The following is an 11652-nucleotide window of genomic DNA, read 5'->3' on the forward strand; positions in this document are numbered from 1 at the left end:
AAAAAAAAAAAAAAAAAAAAGAAAAAAAAAAAAAAAAGAAATGTCCCCTATGAATATACATATAAAAATCCTCAGAAAAAAAGACTATTTAATTAAATCCAGCAGAATATCAAAACAATTATACATCATGACCAAATGGGATGTAGCCCAAGAATGTATAGGTGGTTCAATATATGAAAAACAATGCTATATACCACATTAATACAATGAAGGGGGAAAAAAAACACATGATCACCTCAACTGGTGCAGGAAAAGCATTTGACAGGGGCACCTGGGTGGCTCAGTCGGTTGGGTGTCCAACTCTTGGTTTTGGCTCAGGTCATGATCCTGGGGCTGTGGGATCAAACCCCACATGGGGCTCTGCCTTGGGAGTGGAGCCTTCTTAAGGTTCTCTCTCTCTCTCTCTCTCTCTCTCTCTCTCTCTCTCTCTCTCCTTCTGTCCCTCTCTCATGCTCACATTCTCTCTAAAAGTGTTAAAGAAAAAAAAAAGCATTTGACAAAATCTAACAGGTTTTAATGATTTAAAAAAAACCACATAACACACTAGGAAAACAAGGAAATTTCCTTAAACTGATAAAGGACAGCTTTATATGGAAAACCACAACAATCATCATATTTAATGGTGAAAGACTAAAGTTTTCACTCAAAAATCAGGAGCAAGATAAGGATGCCTACTTTCCCCACTTCCTCAGCATTGTACTGGAAGTTCTAGCCAGAGAAATTAGGCAAGACAAAGAAATAAAAGCATACAAATTGAAAAGTAAAAGTACCTGCCTTTGCTGATGACACGATCCTCTATATAGAAAACTCCAAAGAATCCAAAGAAAAACTACTACAACTTATCAAATAGCAATTGATTTAGCAGAGCTGAAGGATACAGGAATCAGTTGTATTTCCATACACTAGGAATGAATAGCCCAAAAAGAAAGTTGAGAAAAAAATTCCATTTACAATAACATGCAAAACCATAAAAGAAAAGCTACACCATGCTCATGGATTGGAAGAACTGATATTGTTAAAATGTCATACTACCCAAAACAATCTACAGATTCAATGTCATCCCTATCAAAATGCCAAGAGCATTTTTCACAGAACTAGAAACAGAATCCTAAAACTTGTATGGAACTACAAAAGGCCTTGAATAGCCAAAGCAATCTTGAGAAAGGAAAACAAAGCTGGGGGTGTCATAATCCCAGATTTTAAGATATAATACAAAGCTGTAGTAATCAAAACAGCATGGCACTAGCACAAAAGTAGACACATAGATCAACGGAACAGAGAGTCCAAAAATAACCCCACAATCATATGATCGATTAATCTATGACAAAGGAGGAAAGAATATACAATGCTGAGAAAAGTCACTTCAACAAATGGTGCTGGGAACACCGGACAGCAATATGCAAAAGAATGAAACTGGACCACTATCTTATACCATACACAAAAAATAAACTCAAGATGGATTAAAAAAACTAAATGTGAGACCTGAAGGTCCTAAAGGAAAAACCTAAGCAGTAATCTCATAGACATTGGCCTTAGCAACATATATATGGAGATGTCTCTTCAGGCAAGGGAAACAAAAGCAAAAATAAACAATTGGGACTACACCAGAATAAAAAGCCTCTGCACAGTGGGGCACCTGGGTGGCTCAGTTGGTTGAGCATCCGACTCCGGCTGAGATCACGATCTCACAGTTCTGTGCTGACAGCTTGGAGCCTGGAGCCTGCTTCAGATTCTGTCTCCCTCTCTTCCTCCCTCCCTCTCTCTCTCAAAAATAATTTAAAACATTTTTTAAAAAAATTTAAAAAGCCTTGCACAGCAAAGAAAACAATCAACAAAACAAAAAGGCAACCTACTGCATGGGAGAAGATACTTGCAAATCATTCATCAGATAAGGGGTTAATATCCAAATACGTGAAGAACTCACACAACCTAACATCAAAAACAAACAATCTGATTTAAAATGGGCAGAGAACTTGAATAAACATTTTTCCAAGGAAGACATACATATGGCCAACAGGCACTTGAAAAATGCTCAACATCACAAATCATCAGGGAAATATAAATCAAAGCTGATTTTGATATCACCTTATATCTTTCAGATTGGCTATTATCGAAAACAAAAAATAACAAGTGTTGGTGAGGATGTGGAGAAAAGAGAACTTTCAAGCACTATTGGTAGAAATGTAAATTGTGCAGCCACTTTGAAAAACAGTATGGAGATTCCTTTAAAAATAAAAAAAATAAAATAAAATAAATAAAAGAACTACCAGACAATCCAAGAACTCCACTTCTGGGTATTTATCTGAAGTAAATGAAAGCATCTGTTTGAAGAGATATATTCACCCTTATGTCCACTGCAGCATCACTTAACAATAGTCAAGACATGGAAGCAACTTAAGATTCCATCCATAGATGAATGGATAAAAACTATGTGATATATATATATATATATATATATATATATATATATATATTTCCACTGCAGCATCACTTAACAATAGTCAAGATACGGAAGCAACTTAAGATTCCATCCATAGATGAATGGATAAAAACTATGTGATATAAATATTAGTCATAAAAAATGAAATCTTGCCATTTGTGATGACATAGGTGGACTTAGCATTATGTCAAGTGAATAAGTAATAAAGAGAAAGACAAATACCATATGATTTCACTCAAACACAGAGTCTAAAAGAGAAAACAAACAGAACAGAAACAGATTCATAAGGAAATAAACTGTTGGTTACTGGAGGGGGTAGGCTTGGGGATTGGGCGAAAGAGATATAGGGGATTAACAGGTACAAAGTTCCAGTTATAAAATAATCATGGGGATGTAATATACAGCATAGAGAATACAGCCAATAATATCATAACTTTGTATGGTGATGGATAATAACTAGACTCTTCATGGGGATCATTTCATACTATACAAAAAGTATTGAATCACTGTGATGTACTGAAACTAACACTATAATTTTTGTATAACAGTAGAATTTCTGTCAGTTACACTTGAAAGAAAGAAAGAAAGAAAGAAAAGAAAACAACCTCTCTCAAATAGCTAAAATTCGTAAACAAGCATGGCACATAAGAAATGTAAATGGTCAAAAATCATATGAAAAGCTGCTCAAATATATTTCAAAAATAAAGAATGCAAATTAAAAGAACCAATTAGACACTATTTTACTCCTACTAGATTGGCAAGTTGAAGAGGTCTGAAAATACCAAGTGTTGGTAAAAATGTAACTGGTACAATCATTTTAGAAAGCAAAGTAGCATTATCATATAAAGTTTAATATCCACTTGCCCTCTAATCTAGCAATTCCACTCCTAAACCTAATTGTAACCCTAAAGCAATTCTTAACATGTGCACCAGGAGGTACATACAATAATAATATTATCATTTGTAATAGCAAACAGCTAGAGACAATTCAAATATCCAGTATCAGGAAAATGCACACATGAATGATGGTACATTCACACAGCAGTATATAGTATAGCAACTCAGAGAAATAAATGAGGGGCACCTAAGTGGCTCCGTTGGTTAAGCATCCCACTCTCGATTTCTACTCACGTGGTGATCTCGAGGTTCGTGGGATGGAGTGCCACGTTCGGCTTATTGCTGACAGAGTGGATCCGGCTTGGGATTCTCTGTCTTCCTTTCTCTGCCCCTCCTTCCCTCTCCCTACATCTCTCAAAATAAATATATAAAGTTCATAAAAACCCAAACTAATGCATGAATGGCACAATTTTAAGCAATTTTAATTTTTTTTTAAGTATTTTTATTTTTGAGAGAGAGAGAGAGACATAGTATGAGCTGGGGAGGGGCAGAGAGAGAAGGAGACACAGAATCCAAAGCAGGCTCCAGACTCTGAGCTGTCAGCACAGAGCCCGATGTGGGGCTCGAACTCATGAACCACGAGATCATGACCTGAGCCAAAGTCTGATGCTTAACTGACTGAGCCACCCAGGCACCCCTGAAGCAATTTTAGAAACATAATTTTGAATAAGTGAACCAAGTTGCAGTAATCTAAAGCAATCTGATACAAGTTTTCTATAAGTTCAGAAATAAGCAATGCTAAGCAAATAGATCTATAGGTATAAATATAAATATAAGATAGATAAATAAAAGATAAATATAAATAAAGATAAATATAAACTACACATATTTAAAAGTCAGGATGATTAACAAACTTCAGGATATTGGTTAATTCAGGAAGACAGGATAGGAGAATATCACATATAAATTCCACAATCCAAGTCTTAACCTGAGTCATTCAAGATTGTTTGCTTTATTAGTAAATTTCATAACTTAAATATATACATTATATATTTATTAAGCATCTATCATATGTCTGGCAATGTAGTTTTTTAATGTATTTTGTAATGTATGGTATTTGGAAAAGAATATATGTGGCTTTCATTAGTTAATAGCAGGGCACATCCTGAGTATTTTCAGCATGATTGCCCAGTCTTGTATTTGGGTTCATAAATCTCATATTGAGGCCAAAGTAAGAGTTCATTTTGGCTCTGAAACTTTAAATGACATTTTGATTCTATCTGTAGCTCCAGAGAAATTCTGTAAATTATACTGACTCAGTAAATGGCTTTCCTTTTTTAGATGAAGTGAATATGATGACATATTATCTTTTTCCTCAACAAAAAAATCAATTTCTAGCTATAAAGGATTACAAGAACACTACATGTTCTCTAGATTAAGCCTGAGATCTGAAATGCAATCAGAATTAAGTTCTATTTCCATCCTTTGTGGTTTCCAAAATTCCCTTTATATAACTAGCATGTCAACGATGGAAAGCATTTCTATTATATTTCCTTAACTTTTTATTTTAATTAATTGTATTGTTTTTTAATTGTAAAATCAATAGTCACTTCAAAAATACAAAAACATATACAATAAAAGTTTTACCACCCATTGATAACTTTTTTGTTGTATATATTTTTCTTTCTCGAGATACATTAAAATTCACCTAGTTTAGCATTTTGCTTTTGAAGGTATTTTTTTTTTTTGCTTTTGAAAGTATTTTAACACAGTTCAATGCCTGTAGTCTCATTAGGAAATAATTATTTTATTAATAAAAAGTAATCTCTAACAGTAAAATACCAAATAAATCAGTTTAAAAGCCAGAATCAAAACCTACTATACCCACGTAAATGACATGAGGAAGCTTCTGGCATAAAGTATTAGTTCTCATCTCTAAAAATTCAAGGGGCCCCCTGATGGCTCAGTGGGGTAAACGTGGGACTTCGGCTCAGGTCATGATCTCGTGGTTGGTGAGTTCCCGCCCCGCATAGGGGTCTGTGCTAACAGCTGAGAGCCTGAAGCCTGCTTTGATTTCTGTCTCTCTCTCTCTCTGCCCCTTCCCTGTTTGCGCTCTCTCTCTCTCTCAAAAATAAATAAATATTAAAAATTAAAAATAAGTAAAAAAAAAAAAAAAAAAAAAAGGAAAAAAACCATGTTCTTTAAAAAAATGTTTCCTCTAAGATACGTTATTTAACTTTCTCAGTCCCTGAACTACGCTACCGAAATTTTCGACCCTATTTCACCTCTGGTGGTTCTGGCAAGGGAGGGTCTACAGGGTCAATCTTTGAGGGGCTCACGTTTGGATAAAGGAGGAAAAAGACCTGGGGTCCCAGGGTCTGAGAGTGGTTCTTGGCAGAGCTTTCCACGTCGTAAGGCAACATGCAGCTGGTGATCGTTTAACAAATTGCTAGTTGCAGATGCACACAAAGTTGAAGCCTTTTCTACTTCGTATATATATCAACATGGATGGAAAAAAATGAGTCTGTTTAGGTGGGTCAGAGCAGAGTCTTATTACAGGAGGGAGGCAGTGCTCACAACCAGCACTGTAGATGGTGGCTGAATTGAAGCAGATGGTATACTTTCCCTTCATTGCCATAAATATATACAGCATTAACCTAAACGTGGTCCTTTCCCATCTACGAACCCTGCCCACCACCTGAAGGTTAAGTTCGCGTCCAAAGACCTGGCACTCAGGAAACATTCTTCCCAGTGTTCCACCCATTTTGTAGGCGGAGTAAAATCTGTGTACTCCCCGAGCTGCCTTTGGGCTTCCAGGAAAAACAGTAGGGGGTTAACAGAGTCCGGAGGATTGGATGGGATTCTGTACGGCGCCTCGCACAGAAGAAACTCCATAGGAAAGAGACGGATGCTCTTCGTCCCGTCCAGTCCCGCCCCCCGTGTAGTCTCTTCTGGAGATACGGAGAACCGCCTCCCCGTAGCTGTCAAGCTTTGAGCCTGACACGTGAGGAACCAGGAACGCGGAACACGCTCAGGAAACATTAGGACTATACTATCTTGGCGATGAGCAGGGGGAGACCGCAGCCAGCCAACTTGTGCGCGGCGGCCTGACCGGCCGCTTTCCCTTTAAGCACCTGCGCGCCCATCCCGCGGAGGGAGCGGCGCGAGGCTCAAGCGCGCTGCCAAGCACTCAGATTCCTCCGCCGAGCGCGCTCCCGTCTTCCCCAGATTTCCTCCTTCCGCTCCCGCCCGCGGGCTTCGGGGCTCCGGGTTCGCACTTCCCCCCGCCGCTAGTTCCGGTGAGCCCGCCCACCGGCCTTCGGCCCTGGGACTAGACCCGGCCCGAGCCGCGGGGCCGCCCCGCGAGGACCCGCTGCCGGGATCCGTTCTCCGCCCCCCTTCCCCGAGGCCGACACGCACTTCCGGCGACGCGGCGGCTGGGACCGAGCAGGGAGGGGAGCGGGGCGGCGGGCGGTGACGGATGCCCTGATGGTCAGGATGCGGGACCTCCTGACCCCGAACTATGCGCTGCGCGGGGAGCGCCACGAGCTCACGGACCGGGTGCGGCGGCGTCTGTGCGAGACGGCCAAGCTGCTGGCCTAGGTGCGTGCGTCCGCCCGCCCGCCTGCCTGCCCCATGCCCGAAATGTTTAATGTAATTCCTCCCGGCTTCCCGACTTTTTATCGAAGCAGCCTCTTCCTTGAGGTTCTTCGAGGCCAGATTCTCCAGCGACACCGTGAAGGTGGTATTTCTAATCAGCCGCCTCACTGGGGCGGCCGAGGAGTGGGTAGTATCCTACATCGAGAGGGAGAGCCCCATCCTGGCTCATTAGGACGCTTCGTGGACGCGCCGGAACGGGCCGTTGGCCGGAATGAGTAGAAAAGAAGGCTTCGAGCCTCTTCCCTCGGCTTTGGTTCCGGAGAGCTCTCTAGTGGCCAGCTGCTGGGCCCCGTCCCTCGCTTGGAAGCTTGTCCGCCTCCTGTTCTGGCCAGCCCCACGGCCTTTGTACCCTGCCCAGCTGTCAGAGGAGACCTGTTAGAAATTGAACAGGCCCCCCAGGATCACCCTCTGCCACCTGCCGTCTCTGAAGATTGCCGCTGACCGCCTTTGAAAATCAGGGCCAACCTAGGAAGTGCCTGGGTTTGTCACACCTCTGTAGAGACTGATTCTCTGATTCTGGATAGCTCAGGCCAGGAGACAGCTTGTAGGGTTAGTGAGCCTGGCAGCCAAGTTGACATTTCTCCCGCAGGAACCAGCTTTCCATACTGGTTCCATGCTTCATTTCTGTTCCGAAACCACAAGTCTCCTAGATCGTGCCTTTTGGGCAGAGAAACCCAGGCGCTGGACACTACATGGAAAAAGTGTTTACTTTTAAGACCTTACATATAAGTCTTAACATTACCACATGCCCAGTACTAGGTGTTAACAGGAAAGGCAGAGATGAAGACGACAAAATATGTGACTTCAGGAACACGATTTTGTCCTGAGAAAAAATTGTAAGTGCATATTCCATGTGAAGCGTGCATATTGGATTCTTTTCATGGTCTTTTTAACTTTTTACCCCATAGTGAATGAGTTAAAAACATGTGCAGCTTACAAAGGAGGCAGAACCCAACTTAAACAGTTTTTAGATTTGTTACTGATTCTTTAAAGATGCATATGACTTGTGGCAAAAAAAAAAAAAAAAAAAAAAGATGGTACATTCTTTACAGTAGAGCCACTTGGCTTTATTATATTAAATTACTTAGCACTCTTTTTTTTTTTTAATTACACATTTTGCCTCAGTTTTTCTTCTATAATTAAAGACATGGCTTGATTATTAAATTTAGGTTCAAAATTCTGTGATTCTCTCATGGGGTCAAAGGGAAGAAAAAGGAAGATCCAGACGTCCTGTTGCCAAAGGGGTTCTTGAAACCCCCTAGTGAGGAAAATCTGGAATTGCCTTTCCTTTTAAAGGTTTTTGTTTTATTTTGTTTTGTTTTTTTAATGCTTATTTATTTTGAGAGAGGAGTGAGCAGAGCAGGGGCAGAGAAGGAGAGAGAATTCCAAGCAGGCTCCCCGCTGTCAGTGCAGGGCCCAATGTGCTCCTTCAGAGCACAGCCTGCTTAGGCTTAGGATTCATTCTCTCTCTCTCTCTCTCTCTCTCTCTCTCTCTCTCTCCCCCTCTCTCTGCCCCTACTCTGCTTGCATGCACACACGTGTGTGTTCTCTCGCTCTCGCTCTCTAGAAAGAGAGTAAGAAAGAGAGGAAGGAGGAAGAGTTGAAAAACTCATCACTGCCTTTTTTATGGACAATTTATATACCTTAGGACCGTAGTAAAAACCTCTATAGTTTTGTAAGATTGTGAGATATGATTAAAAGACAGGTTATAACAATTATATTTATCATTGCCGGTTAGCATTATAGGAGTTTATAAGGAAACTGGTCCCCTCAACAGGATCTTTTATATACCACATTTTTGCAGCATATATGTACTAACACAATGAATCTTGGACATGTTGACTGATAGTTCAAAGGAGTGTTTTGTTTTCACAGGAAAAAAAAGTCTATAAGATATGGCACCAAAATATTTTTTCAGTAAATCTCACATATTTGATAGTATACAAAAACTTCTTAAGGAAAGGCCAGCATCAACATTTAATAAGTCAAATACAGCTGGAAGAAAATGTAACTCGGAAGTCAAAATGTCTCATACTTAGTTTTCTACCCTTTTTTTTGGGGGGGGGGGGAGGATCATTGAGATCTAAAAACAGAAGAAAGCACATGAGGCTTTCTTATAGTTACATAGAAAGATAGGATGGGGGGAGAGAAGGCCACAGGTCAGTGACTTCCACATCAGATTTTTCCATCTCTGAAATCAGATCATAACGGATCAGTTTATGATCAATTATGATCAGCTCATCATTTTCCTTAGCGTTCTGCTGAATGGTCTCCAAGCATGGTTCTGTATCTGGTCCCTTGCCAGGCTCACCTAGAGGGCCAACAGGACACTGGGGCCCTCCTCCAGACCTGAGCCATTTCCTTATCTGCTCGGTTGAATTTCTCTTCTGTGTGGGCCTTTATTGCTTGATATCTTTGGCCTGACATTTCAATTCATAATATGTAGTGCTCAGTACACTTCTTCATTCTTGGGACAGTCTTCAGTCACCTTCTGCTTTTCGAATCTCTTGAAAAGTTCAGAGAAAGATCTTTTTGTGGAGTTCGTGTCTATAGTAAGTGGATCTTTTCCTTTGAGACCTAGATTTTGGCTTTGGCAAGCTCCTTCTGTTTCACCCTCCTCCATCACCTCAGGTACAGCCCCTGAAAATCCATCCATAATTTCCCCCATCTCCAGGCATTGCTTGTGGAGCTCCTCATATTTGCTTTTTAATTCCAGATTTTCCATTTACCTGGCTTTAACTGCTATATCCAAGTTCTTCTGGCTAAACTGCAGTACATCCATGATGGGAACAAAGGACAGAGGCAGGTGTGTGCCCAAGGACACGTGGGGGAGAGTCTAAAACAGGACAATCCGGAACTCGTAAGAAATCAAATGCCACCAGCCTCACTTTAAGTGGACTTCCTCAGGAACTCTTGGCATAATAAATGCTGTTTGTTTCAGTGGCCACAGAAACCAATTCATTAGGGCTGTCATTCAGGAGCAGGTCAAATTTGAGGTATAAAAGACTCTTCTCGAAGAGGATTAAGAGTACACTTTTATCGTGATAAGCACTGAGTAATGTGTAGAATTGTTGAATCACTACACGTATGTCGAAGCTCATATAACAACATTAATTATAGTGGAATTGGATAATAAAAAACATAAATAAAAAATAAAAGAACAAAAAGCAGCTACCAAATAGAAGCCATGGTAAACAATCTCCAATAAAGACACCTGACATGAAGAAGAAGAAAAAAAAAAAAAAAGACTGTTCATAAAGCAGACTCTTTAAATGACATTTCAAACTGCTCCAAACAATTCACCTCCATCCCTGTGCTAGAACTTCAGCTGGATCTCTGAAGCTCTCCTCTTTCCCTCCCCACCAACTCAACCCCCCCCCACCAGACAAAAGATATTTATTCAGTACTTAGGAGGAATTTAGACACAGCTAACCTCACACATGACATTGGAAGGGAGATTTTTACATACAAGCCAGCAGTGCAGGAAATTGGCCCATGGATGCATGATTAGTAAGCAAGGGGGTCATACTTGTTCTGACCACTAGACCACCTGCATCAGGTGTTAATTTTCTGCCCAGCATTTCTCACCCTTAAGGGAGAGGATTAAACCTCGCAGTTATAAGTCCAAGTCAAAGTTGATACATCTTGTATATTTTAAATACACAACTGTGTGAGTTCTGCCCGACATAGCAATTCATGAGACTTCCAAAGGAGTCCCATTTGACCGTTCAGAACCACACCACTTCCCTCCGATAGAGACCCAAGTATTTTAAAGTACAAGCACTTTTACAGTCCTGACTAGCTTCAACAGGAAAAGCAAAGAGGCAAAGCAGTCTGTTTTCATTTCATCCAGTGGCCCTTCTCTGAAGCCTCACTGAGGAGAATAAACTTACTGTCCCATTTCCACCGCCACTTAAGAGTTAATAGTAGGGGATTAGCTTTAGAAGGTTCTTAATGGGATGACTTAACACGAATACAGGGGATCAACACCAGCAGTAACAACTGGATAATTAAAAGATGTTTTGGGATAAATCCTGTAATTATTGGCTTGAAAGTCCATTGCAATTTTGTACACCTGAGTAGCAGCAAACTACAAAATGCTGTCATCTAAAGACACCTTCACTTAATACTTCTAGAAGTTTTTGTCCTTCAGCTCCTCACACTATAGATTTATATGTCAGAATGCACATTTGACACGATGAACTTAAATTGGAGGGATAGAATTTAAGACTATAATAAGACATCAGGTCTGCGCTGCTTTATCATAAAACAACTAAGTCACTCAACTTTGTTACATGCTGGGTAGTGTTAAGACCCCCCAAAAGCCTCTGATGACAAAACTGAAATTATGTTGATTGTAAGAATTACAATTTTTTTTCTAGAACTGTATTCATTTATCCAACAAAAATTAATTCAGCACCAACAATATGCAAAACACTTCCTGATCTTGGTAATTCTCTAGAACACAAAGCTAACAGTCTACCCTCTCACAGGTCTATTTGCAGGTCTTTCAAATAAAAGTACAAATTCAGAGCGTGCACAAGGAGCTCGACTGTGTGTCCTCAGGCCCAAGCTAGAGGACAGTTTCCAGGATGCGGGCAGCCTCCAACCTCAAGCTTTCTGCACTTCTCTTCATGAAAGTGAAACTCTCCTCTGGGTCCATGTCTGGTTCTGCCCATGCTGAGGAAGTGGGGTGGGGGGTGTGGAGCTCACTG

General features: G+C 40.6%; 1 long non-coding RNA gene across 1 annotated transcript; it reads left to right on the forward strand.

The window, feature by feature from the left end:
• Nucleotides 1-6254: 6254 nt before the first annotated feature.
• Nucleotides 6255-9877, forward strand: LOC125914798 (uncharacterized). The gene is made up of 2 exons (XR_007455433.1): nucleotides 6255-7773; nucleotides 9654-9877. It is a non-coding gene; the product is annotated as an uncharacterized LOC125914798 (long non-coding RNA).
• Nucleotides 9878-11652: the final 1775 nt, after the last annotated feature.

The sequence above is a fragment of the Panthera uncia genome, assembly GCF_023721935.1.
Source record: "Panthera uncia isolate 11264 chromosome D3 unlocalized genomic scaffold, Puncia_PCG_1.0 HiC_scaffold_8, whole genome shotgun sequence".
NCBI lineage: Eukaryota > Metazoa > Chordata > Mammalia > Carnivora > Felidae > Panthera > Panthera uncia.